The 13520-nt window shown below is 43.7% G+C and overlaps 1 pseudogene; it reads left to right on the top strand.

Moving 5' to 3' along the window:
* Positions 1-9974: 9974 nt before the first annotated feature.
* Positions 9975-10092, top strand: LOC124709247 (annotated as a pseudogene).
* The last annotated feature ends 3428 nt before the right edge of the window (positions 10093-13520 follow it).

Genomic DNA, 13520 nt, shown 5'->3' with positions numbered 1-13520 from the left:
TTCCGTCATTCGCTGTCCAGTGCGTCGCCCTTTACACCATCTCAAGCGTCGCTTAGCACTGACTGGAGAAATGTGTGGCTTATGACTATGAGGAGCCGTTAGACGGTATGTTTCCTCCCACTGATTTCATGGGATTTCTTGCAATGACCGTCCACAATGCTCAACGGTCCCTTGACTTTAGCGTAAGGGGCGATGAAAAAGTTTCCGTTCGAAGGCCATACAGTCCGAAATCGCTATGCCAGTCAGACAAAATCGCAGTGACATTGAGCAGATCATATCACCGACGTACGAGGTTAAAGATATCTGTTTGGTAAAACACTGTGTGCTGGTGCGTCAAGAAGTTCGTAACTGTGTTCTGCATATCCTGGTGCGGCAGGCATCGCCTACCCTTCAAGGGTCCAAAGTAGGGAGAGATCAGGACTATAGGTCGGGTTCCCACTTGCGTTGGCGTAACTTTTGTGTTACAATATTTGCGATATGGGGGCAGGCGTCCCGTGTCGAACCGCGACCAGCACGGAATTTGGCGCACCATTCCACAACGGTGGTTAACCACAGACGTGTCGCTTCATACACATTCTTCATTCTCCGATGCGTGTCTACCGGTGTAAGAAGGGGAGAAACGTGGGTAACAATGGCTGTGATGGCCTTCCCATTGAGTTATACGTTCACAGAGGCGTTGGACAGAATATTGCTGACTTTCAGTGCCAATGTGACATCATTAATCCACTTAGTACGTCACATGAACTTCTGGGCTGTGGCAGTTATTTCGTACGTGTCGACACCTTGGTTTCTGAAACGTCGTCGAGCCCGAGGGTGATGTCGCAGGGCGCCACGATTCTGCACCGTTAGAGAGGAAAGTGTACGGACCTTTGAGTCACATTTCAAACTTACGCGTCTCACTGGGAGGCAATAACAGGGTTTTGTAAAACTGATCCTTTAATTCTGTTGCACAATGCATTTAAATTGTAAGTGTATTTTTTTTAATAATATTAATTTGGCTTTGTTACTTATTGGTTACTGATGTGTTGTAGAGAAATAATTAAAAGATAGGTTATTAAATGCACCACTGAGAAAGCTGTCTCGATTAAAACTCTTTTGAATTTCATTCGAAAATTTGTTCCTTACGAGTAGTAAATAACAATGTTGTAGCCGGCCGCGGTGGTCTCGCGGTTCTAGGCGCGCAGTCCGGAACCGTGTGACTGCTACGGTCGCAGGTTCGAATCCTGCCTCGGGCATGGATGTGTGTGATGTCCTTAGGTTAGTTAGGTTTAAGTAGTTCTAAGTTCTAGGGGACTGATGACCACAGCAGTTGAGTCCCATAGTGCTCAGAGCCATTTGAACCATTTTTTTTAACAATGTTGTATTAAGGAATATGTTTTTATGGGATCCTGCCCATTCGTTTCTTTTAGGGTGCCTAGGAAGCTGTTTTCTCGGATAGCTAGACAACTTACAAGCAAATCATATTAATGGTTTTTGTTACTGTTATGATTCTCGTCGGCAGTTGTTCTGATGACAGGTGGCCAATGCTAAATAGAAACATATATTGCAGGTTTGACAGTGAAGTCGGTAAGGAGATGGCTACATAGCCTGTATCTACAACGACTGAAATAATTAGTAGTCGTTGTTAAAAAATAATATATATTGTACATGTGTTACAGGCTTTTTCATTTGCTGCATACAAACAATTACAAACAGATACCTAGAGAGGCATTACTCATGCCATACTTGACTAAGCGCCTTGTTAGAGGTTGCTTCCTATCAGCTACATTCCTAGTTGACGTTCCGAGCAAGAGTGGACGAGAGGTCGCTTGATACTTGTCACAAGCCGCGGAGGGGCGCTAGTCGCGACTTACGGTCGATATCTGCAACCCATAACAAGTGTGATATCGAAAGTTGATCCCACAATTACAAGAATTGAATTGACAATACTTAACTTTGCCTTCTACACTGAAGTGTCGCAAACAATTGGCGATATGCAAATAATCAGTGTCTTTCGCTTTATACAATTTCCATGCAAGCTAATCACACAAGTTCCGCAGTCACCGCTATCGTTAATATCACGGCCCTTCTAGTGCGGCCGCGGCTAGGCTGCGCGTCGCTTTTATTCTCTTCGTGTAGAGGCCGCTCCTGTCGTGGTGACGTCCTAGTCAGCTTGCTACTGGCTGACGCCGTCTCACAGCCCTGTCTGCTGTATCGTTCTTGATTTTCGTTCAGGCGCTTGGCGTTACGCCGGAACAATTTTCACTTTTGGAAAAATATTAATTTTATGGAATAATTTCAGAAAAATACTGCAGCACATACAAAGTGAATGCCATCATTTAAAAAATAGAATAAGACAACATACTAGGGTCATTCCGTAAGTCATGGTAACTATGGTTTATCGCAGTTGAAGTAAACACATTCGAAAGGCCGTGGCAGACGCTACCTACATCAACCGACAGACTACAACCGCATGCGAGAATGGATTGGTAGCACCGACTGAAACATTCAGTAAGGGGTTGGCCGTGCTGCAAAATGCATACTCCCCTACCCAACCTACTCACCAGATCTCAGTCCATGCGACTTTGGCCTCATTCCACAACTGAGCAAACCACTCTGTGGGAGGCGCCTTACGAAGATGGAAAGTGTCCTCACGGCGTTCCGGTGACAGGTGGCATATGCTGATGGCAATGTCAATGGCATCAACGCCTACCCCATCGTTAGCAATGCTGTGTGTATGCTGTGGGGCATTATTTTGAAGCACAGTAGCTGATTTTGATTCATTTTCGTTCCATTTGTACTCGTGCGCAGTAAATGTACGAAGTTCCGATGCGTGTGCTTCATTTCAACCTCTACCGTGACCTCCTGCACTGAAACCCTATTTTATGTTGGCATTCAGATACGCACTGCCGTAGCGATTCAATGGACGTCGTGGAATTCTCATCTTGTCGCTTTATAGCAAGATATACCACAATTGCCGCGACTTGTGGAATGACCCTCGTATTTAACTTCTATTGCATGCCTGGCAAGAGGAGAAAGTATGAAAAGTGTAGTAAGGGGCAACACCATCCCCTGTTGATATTTGTATGGCACCTTTTTAATGATCTGGAGAACGGTCAGGGAGCGGAAAATCTTATGGAGAAAATTTTGCGGTTGTCAATAATGGTACTGTACTCCAACAGTAGCTTTTTTTGTGTGCAAGCCAAATGATCCTGTGTGTTGGGGCTGCTACGTAAATGTACTCTAGAACTATAAAATATTCATAATTAGTCCTCAAGATATACGTGTTGTAGTGTTGAGGCTTGCCTGGCCGTGGAGGTGGTACATATCCAAATGATACGAATGGTTCAATTTCACGAAAGTTAATTGTTGTTACGGAAGTGCCGCTGCTTCGACTAAAGGTATCCAGGCATCTACTGGCCCACATTTATTTGTCGTCTATGCATTCCTTGCCTTTATGACAGCTCAAACTTTACTGATGACTCATTTAATCAGGTGTCTGAATATCTGAGAATGAGTGGCAGCCCATTCTTCCTTGAGAGCCTAAAGAGGTAAAGTAGTGATGCCGGACAATGGGGTCTGGAGTGATGCCGACGCTCTAACTCGCCACAGAGGTTCATGTTGGGACCCTGGGCAGACTAGGCCAGCTCAGAAATTTTAGTGTTAACGATGAATTGACCCACACATGTTGCTTTATGACACGGAGCACTGTGACGAAAATCGTAATCATCATCTCCGAACTATGCCTTTACTGTACACGCTACACAATGCTTTAAAATGTGTTCACATCCTTCCGCACTATGTACTTACTTAATTGAAATAAGGAGTCCACCCCCTAACCACGAAAAACAATCCCTTACCGTACCACAACCCCCTCTGTAATTCATTGTTGACACTACACTCGATATCCAGGCATCCGTCAATGCCTCGGGTATAGCGTGATTCATCACTCCACATCACTCATTTCCAGTCACCCCTCTGTCAAATGGTCACTGTTCACATCATCTCAAAAGTCACTTAACATTGACTACGGAAATGTGCGACATTAGAAGCTACTCAACCATTGCACTTCATCCCTTTTAACTATCTATGCTCAGCCACTGTGGCAGCTGTACTGTAGGTGGAACTCTGGAGAGTGACTCCTTTCACTAATTTTACGCCAGTTTTTACAACAATCGTCAACAATTCTCGACGGTGCCCTGCAGGGCCCTCAGTATATGAGGTCTATATAGCTTTGATTGAGCAGTAGTTATTCCTGTGCTTTTTCTCTTAAAGATCGTATCACCAACAGTCGACTCCAGCAGCTTGGAGAAGGGTTGACATGTCCATGTCCATCGCATGGACACTCAAAAATGAATCTGATGTCTTAGTTATGGGATGAGAATGTTATCACACATCCGCGGCCTTTCATGGAAAAGATGTGCGGTCTGACGGAAGATGTTGTCCAGGAGCGGCATACCAGCATCCACGAGAAGCTGGCCGTTAGTGTATTTGCTTGGGAGGTGCAGTCCGAGGCGCAGGGTTCGACTCTGCACTGCACTCGCCATTTTACATTCGGTGTTTATAATGTAAGGTAATGGTTTGTTACGAACATTTGTTAAATGTCAACGATGTCCGTTTTGTGAAGTGTAGCCTAACACATACACCCCACAGGCCACTCATGGTGCGTCATTACCAGCTAATAATGTTCCTGTCAAAATTATGAACACAACTTTTTCACATAAGTCTCACTGAAGACTGAACCTGCGATCGCGCTCTCAAGCGGTTCCTTATAAGCGTTTATCCAGGTGGCCTGACAAGTGAAACATTGAATGAAATTACTCTGTGGCTAGGGCGACAAAGTGCGAGACCGAATCCTGCTGCGGCCAGAAAGAGCACCCTTAAATTCTCACCGCGCCCAGAGAGTGACTGCTCCGTTGTTCCAGAACTCGGCCAATCGTGGCCGATTAAGATTTCACCAATTATGGAATTACAACTAATTCGTCTAGACTTCCACTACCACTACCATAGTCAACCAATTGAGGCGCCAGTACCATTCCTTCCCACCAATTGTCGACGGTGACTGTAAACGTGTGCTGATGTAACGGTCGAGCGTCCGCGTCCACCAGGATTATGCGCATGAAGCTTTCCGGCGACAGCGCCAATGAAAAATGGTAATTCGAATGCTATTTGTGGTGTTCTGTCGGCTGCGAAACGTGCCAAACAATAGCTCAGATGTGGTTCTCAGCTGCCGCGTTGCACCCAAAACATGAGGATTTCACGAGAAAATTACCCCAGCCATTTTAAAAATAGCGAGCGTCGTCACTCTGGCCCCTGAGACACTACCATCAGTCACAGCACGGAACTCTATCCGCAAGTCCCTGTGTTCGGGTACTCCCCCTGCCTTCTCACTGTTCGTTGTTATTGTGAACGGCAGGCCTTCTCTGTGCCCAAAAGTTCCCAGCCAACACGTTCTGCTGCTGTAGCTCGTCTCCAACGTGAAATGAACTGAATTTTAATATGCATGCATCCTGCTCCCAATCAGGGACCGAGCGAGGTGGCGCAGTGGTTAGCACACTGGACTCGCATTCGGGAGGACGACGGTTCAATCCCGTCTCCAGCCATCCTGATTTAGGTTTTCCGTGATTTCCCTAAATCGTTTCAGGCGAATACCGGCATGGTTCCTTTGAAAGGGCACGGCCGATTTCCTTCCCAATCCTTCCCTAACCCGAGCTTGCGCTCCGTCTCTAATGACCTCGTTGTCGACGGGACGTTAATCACTAACCACCACCACCACCCAATCATGGACATGGCAGCACATGGCATCCGATTACCTACTTTGCATGACAGTGTAATACAGCTGTGAAATGACATTAATTTGCAGGTACACAAATCCAGATTTTAGAAATCCAAGATATTTCCGGATTGGTTCAAATGGCTCTGAGCACTATGGGACTCAACTGCTGAGGTCATCAGTCCCCTAGAACGTAGAACTACTTAAACCTAACTAACCTAAGGACATCACACACATCCATGCCCGAGGCAGGATTCGAACCTGCGACCGTAGCGGTCGCGCGGTTCCAGACTGTAGCGCCTAGAACCGCTCGGCCACACCGGCCGGCTTTCCGGATTGGGAAGGAGCGCCTGGACCCCGGCACGAATCCACCCGGCGGACTTGTGTCGAGGTCCTGTGAGCCAGCCAGTCTGTTGATGGTTTTCAGACGGTTTTCCATCTGCGGGCTGGTTCCCCTTATTCCGCCTCAGCTACACTATGTCGGCGATTGCTGCGCAAACAAGTTCTCCACGTATGCGTACAAATGGCTCTGAGCACTATGGGACTTAACATCTGAGGTCATCAGTCTCCTAGAACTTAGAACTACTTAAACCTAACTAACCTAAGGACATCACACACATCCATGCCCGAAGCAGGATTCGAACCTGCGACCGTAGTGGTCACGAGGTTCCAAACTGAAGCGCCTAGAACCGCACGGCCACTCCAGCCGGCACGTATGCGTACACCACCATTACTCTACCACGCAAACATAGGGGTTACACGCGTCTGGTGTGAGACGTTCCCTGGGGGCGGGGGAGGGTCCACCGGGGGCCGAAACGCACAATAAATCTAAAAGAGTGGTTCGGTGTGGTTCGGCGGATGGGTGAAGTGGACTGCGTCGATTCTAGGCCTCCGGTTAACACACAAGATATGCTGGTTTGATGGCACTTAATAAGTTTATGAAGAGACTAGAGGGCCTACCATTGGACACATATGCAGTGGAGAACAGAAGCGATTGGTTGTCTTTTACAGAGACGACGACATCCCTCGCAAATATTAGCGTAGTATGAAGGACGAATGAACTCAACCGGAAATAAATAGCACAATATGTTGAAGACTACATTATATTTTGTTACAGGAATGGATTCTAAATTCTTTTGGTGGAGACAACACGTGAAATATGTAACTGGTTTTTTGAGAGTTTCAAAATTGACAGATGTGGGCAGATTAAGAGACTGGCGTACCACAGATAGATTACTTAAAAAAGGCTGTAACATTAATAACGTAACGAACGGAAGCAGATCACGTAGTCTGAATTACATGGCATATCTTACTTTGTTAAGATAGTAAACAATTGAGATGACTGACAGATAACCTTGGAGCCCATCTGATATGTAAAGGATGCGTTATCTCCAATTACTCACACTTCATGTGGCTAAGAACGAAACAGAGTACTGGGTATTCCACTGCTCATTCTGTGGCTGTAAGCTGATAGTGTTATCGACAAAAAATGACTTTAATTTCGAAAGTAGTACCAAATGAAAGTAGTGGTTAACAAAAGATACCATATTTACGTAACAACCCCTAAGAGGACGGCTAATAATATATACTTCCCTGGAACCTTGATTTCATGTCTTATTTGAAACTGCAGATTGTAGTGAACTGCGTAAGGAAAGATAACTTGAACTTAACTTTTGCTGAAATGTGCGTACAATATGAAATATAACGAATGAGTTGATATGTCGAGCTAACAAAATTGTGGTTATTCAGAAGGACCTCATGTGATATTTTTGCTCTGTAATCTGTAATGGAGACACAGTGTATTGTGACATCGTTGCTGTCTTAGCTCGTGTGACTAGAGGACTGTCCTCAACACGCGTATTTCTATATTACATTTGTAATATGCTTAAAGGAAAATCAAATTTCTGTTCTACTTGTGAAATAGAACACAGAGCAGACAAAGTTCTTGAAGTCGTCATCAAAGCGATTAAAATGTTGCCGGCCGGAGTGCCCGAGCGGTTCTAGGCGCTATAGTCTGGAACCGCGCGACCGCTACTGCCGCAGGTTCGAATCCTGCCTCGGGCATGGATGTGTGTGATGTTCTTAGGTTAGTTAGGTTTAAGCAGTTCTAAGTTCTAGGGGACGGATGACCTCAGAAGTTTAGTCCTATAGTGTTCAGAGCCATTTGAACTATTTTGATTAAAATGTTGTCGGCCATTAAATTGTTTAGGTGTCAAATTGAGTTACTTCAGCAATCATTCCTCTCAAGGCACTAAGGAAGAGGAAGCTTCCGTTCCTGAGAAAGGCATGCTAACCTTGACCTATCCATACCATACTCGAGGATATTAAGTGGTGACTGAACTAGGTTACAATCGTAACATTACAGAGACCATAACGCAAGAAATGTACTGTCCGTACCCGTATTGAATGGTAACAATTTGAGGACTAAATAGTATCGCAATAGAATCTTCGAATATTCGAATGTGCATTTTCATTCTTAGGGTTTCAATTTTTATTTGGAAATTGAGATTATTATAATAATAAATCAAGCTTCTGAATGTTCGTAATGAGTAAGAGGTGAACTATGTTAAGGCTATCGTTACGGAATGTTGCTTTTGTGAAGATCAAAGATCATCATCCCTAAGAATGGTTTCATGCATAGTCCATCCTGTGAAAGTCTCTTCACCTCTGCATAGCTACTGCAACCTACATCCATTTAAGTCTGCTTCCTGTAATCTTCGTTCCTCTTTATAACTTTTAGGGCTCACACTTCCGTCCAATAGCAGACAGACAATACTGTGATGACTGAAAATGTTTCCTGCCGCCAAACTTTGCTTTTAGTGAAATGGTGCCATAATTTTTTTTCATCCCAATTAGAGTCTGCGCCTCTTAATTACGGGTAGTTATTCGATCTATCTATCTAATCAACTGGATTATTCTGCAGGACCACATTTTTATTCACTTCTGTTCTGAACTGTTAATCGTCCAATCGGTTAACTGCTTTCAGAAAGAAAAGAGTCCCTAATTTTGAAATTTATATTCAATGTTAACAGATATTCGTTTTCAAGAAATGCTTTTCTTGCTATTGCCAGTCAGTATTTCAAATTATCTTCGTTTATCGTCAATTATTTTGCTGCCTAAATAGAAAAACTCTTCTACTGATTTAGTGTTTCCTAATGTAATTACCTCAGCTTCCTTATATTTAATTCAACTACATTCCATTATATACGTTTTACTCTTACAGGTATTCATCACATAACCGCTTTCCAAGACACTATACACTTCGAAAGGATTTTTTATTATCTATGGCATCTATATTTTCCACTCTGTGGATGCTACCACAGATTTGCATTCCTTCTCCAACATTTCTTGTTTCGTCGTTTTGCACTTTCTTTCGTAGGGTCACTGATAGGACTTTTGAAAACGAACTACCTATGAAAATAATTCCTGATATGCCATGGATTATAACGTATCACAGCTTATGTCCAATGTTCAGACCCATGAGTCAAACTTTTAATCGAATATGGCTGGAAAGAGTTTGTAGAAAATTACCTAGGTACTGAGAACTCACTTTCTCGCAATGGGCACAGCAAAAGGAAACTGTATTTACATGAACCAGAATAAAAGGTCTCGCCTTGTGCAGTGCTCAAGGGAATATGAACCCAGTCTGTTTATTGCGCCTACCTCTTTTGCTGAAAAGATCATTCATAGAAACACGAAGTGTAATGTTCGCACCTACAGATCCTAGATTTGATACTAACTGCAGTGAGGAATCTTTCAAGTTCTTCCAATTGCACGCTCACACTGGACACCGTAAAATCACAGCAAAGCTGCAAGTGGGCAGCTACTCTATCAAAGACAAGACTTAATCCAAGCACGCCAGAACCCAAAGGTGCTTTCTCAAACTTGCAACCCAGAATGCCTCGAGGCGGGATATGAGCTGGTTGGTCAGCTCTGTAGTTCCTGAGCACTTTAAGGACCGACCCAAAGATCGACTCTGCTGTTTATAATAGATAACGGATCACAGAATTGTGACTTTGCAGCAGACCTGGGTTAACTAATACACTACATGACTGAACAGTGAAAGTTGCAGATTACATAGTTAAAAATGGTAGTTTAACAACCAACTTTCACTGTTTGTCTAATTTTTGGTCGTCTGTATCCCTTTTTGATAGTTTCATCTACTGCATTTTTCTATTGTCACCTTGCGTCAATGAAATTCTATGTCTCATGTGATATTCAAGGCAACGGCCATGCCGCAGTGGATACACCGGTTCCCGTGAGATCACCGAAGTTAAGCGCTGTCGGGCGTGGCCGGCACTTGGATGGATGACCATCTGGGCCGCCGTGCTCTGTTGCCATTTTTCGGGGTGCACTCAGCCTCGTGATGCCAATTGAGAAGCTACTCCACCGAATAGTAGCGGCTCCGGTCAAAGAAAACCATTGTAGCGTCCGGGAGAGTAGTGTACTGACCGCACGCCCCTCCTATCCGCATCCTCAGCTGACGATGACACGGCGGTCGGACGGTCCCCATGGGCCACTTGTGGCCTGATGACGGAGTGCTGCTGTATGTGTTAATCAAGGATGGTTACTGGACCTTCTCTTTTTTGACTTTGCTGCCGTTTCTATTCCATCTCTCAAAGTTAACCATTCATCTTCTATTATATTCCTCTCTCTTATTCAGTTAAGCGTTGTATAACGCTCTGTTTGAAACTCTCGGCAATCTATCGTTCTTTTGACTTATCTGAGTCCCATCATCTTAATTTCGTATCTTCCTGGAAATTCTTCTAATTTAATCAAAAGTTAACAGCCAGTAAATTATGGCCACAATGTATATCCACTTGTGGGAATATTTTGCAGTTTAAAATCAAGTTTGAAAATCTCTATCTTTCTGTTCTGTAATCTATCTAAAACCTTATCGTGAATCTAGGTCTCTTCCACATATACAGCTATCTTTCATGATGCTTAAAACAAGTGTTAGCAATGACTGAGTTCTGAGTCAAATTCTACTAGGTGTCTTCTCTTTCGATTGCTTTGTGCAGGTTCATGTATTCCTATTATTTTTCCTTCTCTTCCTTTTCCTATTATTGAATTACAGTGCCTCATGCAACTCAATTTTTATTTTCCTTAACGATATGAACACTTTCTTTTGTCTCATTATACATCCTTCCAATCTTTTCATCATCTGAGGACAATAAGCATATAAATTTGTGTTATTGTTAGTGGTGTAGGCATTATGTCTATCTGCGCTTTGATCCCATCCATTTCTCTTTTTAAAATCTCTAACCTGCCTAGACAATTATGAGACGTGATATTCCTCAATTCTTCCGCGTACTTACTTCTACACACCCACCCCTGCATATTTGTGTTTGATTTCGTGTTGATAAATTGTACCTTCTCTGTTCCTTCTGTAGGCGCACTGCGCTTATACCCACTACATCTAAAATCAACCTACCCGTTCGTCTTTTTAAATTCTCTGAACTATCACTCCCATTGAGAGATCTAGCATTCCAAGCTCCGAGATGTACAACACCAGATTCAGTTTTCTTAATAGCAACATTCTTCTATGTAGTCGCCCAACCAGGATACGAAATGGATACATTTCACCTGTGAAATATTTTAACCAAGATGATGCAGTTAACATTAAGCCACACTGTAAAGCTGTATGTTCTCGGAATATATTATGGCTGTAGTTTTCCCTTACCTTCTCAATACCAACATAGAAAGGCTAATTGGTTAGTTACAAGGACAGATCAGTGAAACATCCCTGCTACTAATGAAACAGCTGATGCCCGCGTAGTGCTGTACCGTTGAGGCACGAAATATAACCGACCTTGCAACGCCATTGGTTCATACGTGGGAATTATTGCAAGAAAATAGAGGAGTAAGATATTAATTTATTCTTGAAACACTCGGATCACTCAGAGTAATAACTACCGACATTCGGACCTTAATCTTAGTAAATAAAAGCTGCAACAGACACTACCTGGATTCCAAATCTTGTAATTTTCCGGAAAAGTGCTGTTGATGTTTGGCCACATTGTCCTCAAGATGTTCTCCAAATATGGCAGGGGTTCGCGCGGCTAGCCCCATCGGAGGTTCGAGTCCTCCCTCGGGCATGGTGTGTGTGTGTGTGTGTGTGTGTGTGTGTGTGTGTATGTTGTCCTTAGCGTAAGTTAGTTTAAGTAGTGTGGAAGCCTAGCCACCGATGACCTCAGCAGTTTGGTCCCATAGGAACTTACCACAAATTTACAAAAAGAAATATGGCAGGGCAAACTGAAAGAACCTTGGTAGGAATAATTTCTGTACTTTCAGAGAGTGCCTCGGCAAACTGCGTTCTTTCCTATTTTCTTGTACAGAGCTGTCGGTCCTTTGGCATTAAAAACATTACACGCACGAATCTTATTCGAGTGCCAACTCCACAAACATTTGTAGGAGTACAATGCTGATGATTGAACCACTCTTAATGGCCTTAGGAAAACTCGAGTGTTTGGTTATCTGTTCTACAGAGATAATGTCTGTAACAGTGAGTAGTTCACTTGTCTATTAAAGCGAGCTCTGGAACAGTGTACTGGTGAAATTTAGTATACCATCCGGCAGAATGAACTTTTCCCCTCTGTATGTCTATATGCCGCTAGTATTTTATTTGTATGTTCGTTATGGATCTGATCGTTTTGGCTGATTTCCGTGCTTTTGATATGTAGTTCTGTTGTTAACAAATGGTTCAAATGGCTCTGAGCACTATGGGACTTAACAACTATGGTTATCAGTCCCCTAGAACTTAGAACTACTTAAACCTAACTAACCTAAGGACATCACACAACACCCAGTCATCACGAGGCAGAGAAAATCCCTGACCCCGCCGGGAATCGAACCCGGGAATCCGGGCGTGGGAAGCGAGAACGCTATCGCACGACCCCGAGCTGCGGACTGTTAACATCGGAATGAAATGAAAAGAAATGGTGAATCCAGTGAGAGCACGTGGCCTAATCGTCGCAAAGATCGCCACTCGAGCTATCGACTTTATCTTTCTCATTTGGTTAGCTGGACCATCGGTGACGGTGTGACATACATGACGAGAGCCTTGAGATTCCGGGCACCACGTTATTAGCACTGAGCCAATCAGGCCAAAAATGCAATAATGTTAGACTTAATCCCTTTTTAGGACAATGCGTTTTATCCAGCGTTTTTCTAGTAATTAAATTCCACCATCGGCAAGTAATTAAGAACAGGATAGATGTACCAGTAATTACTCTATAATCACAAATTTCCAGTTTTCTAATTCGCTAAGAATTTTCGAAACTGTAAGTTTTATAGCGAGTGAGGAATTTCTGTCGCTCAGGTGTTTATCAATCAGTGACCACCAAAGATGTGTGTCGTATTCGTCAATTACTGCTGTATAATTTGTAAGAAAACTTTATTTCTCACAGAAAACACTTGAGTAGAGCAGGAAAACCGTGTAAGACACAAGGTGAAGCTACGAAACCGTGGCAGCACTGCAAGCATGACCTAGACACAGACCAACTAGCAAGTAGGTTTCCAAAGTAGTTCGGTACAGCAACCGATAACCAGAAGTAAGTAAAAGTCGTCACGAGGGGAGTCATTGGTAGGAAGAGAGAGCAAGCGTAATCCACTCAGGGGCGCTGCAGCGGAGCTGTGATAGCGCTTGAGCAAAGGTTGGACCTGCAGACAGCTAGTGACGGCTTGGCGAAGACCTACAAGCCGCTTAGCAGAGGCAGTACAATGCTACAGTGCCGTGGGCTAAGAAGGTTTGTGCGTAATGCGCTCT

The sequence above is a fragment of the Schistocerca piceifrons genome, chromosome 7 (genome assembly GCF_021461385.2).
Source record: "Schistocerca piceifrons isolate TAMUIC-IGC-003096 chromosome 7, iqSchPice1.1, whole genome shotgun sequence".
In the NCBI taxonomy this organism is placed as follows: Eukaryota; Metazoa; Arthropoda; class Insecta; order Orthoptera; family Acrididae; genus Schistocerca; species Schistocerca piceifrons.
This window is presented reverse-complemented; position numbering and strand designations above follow the sequence as displayed.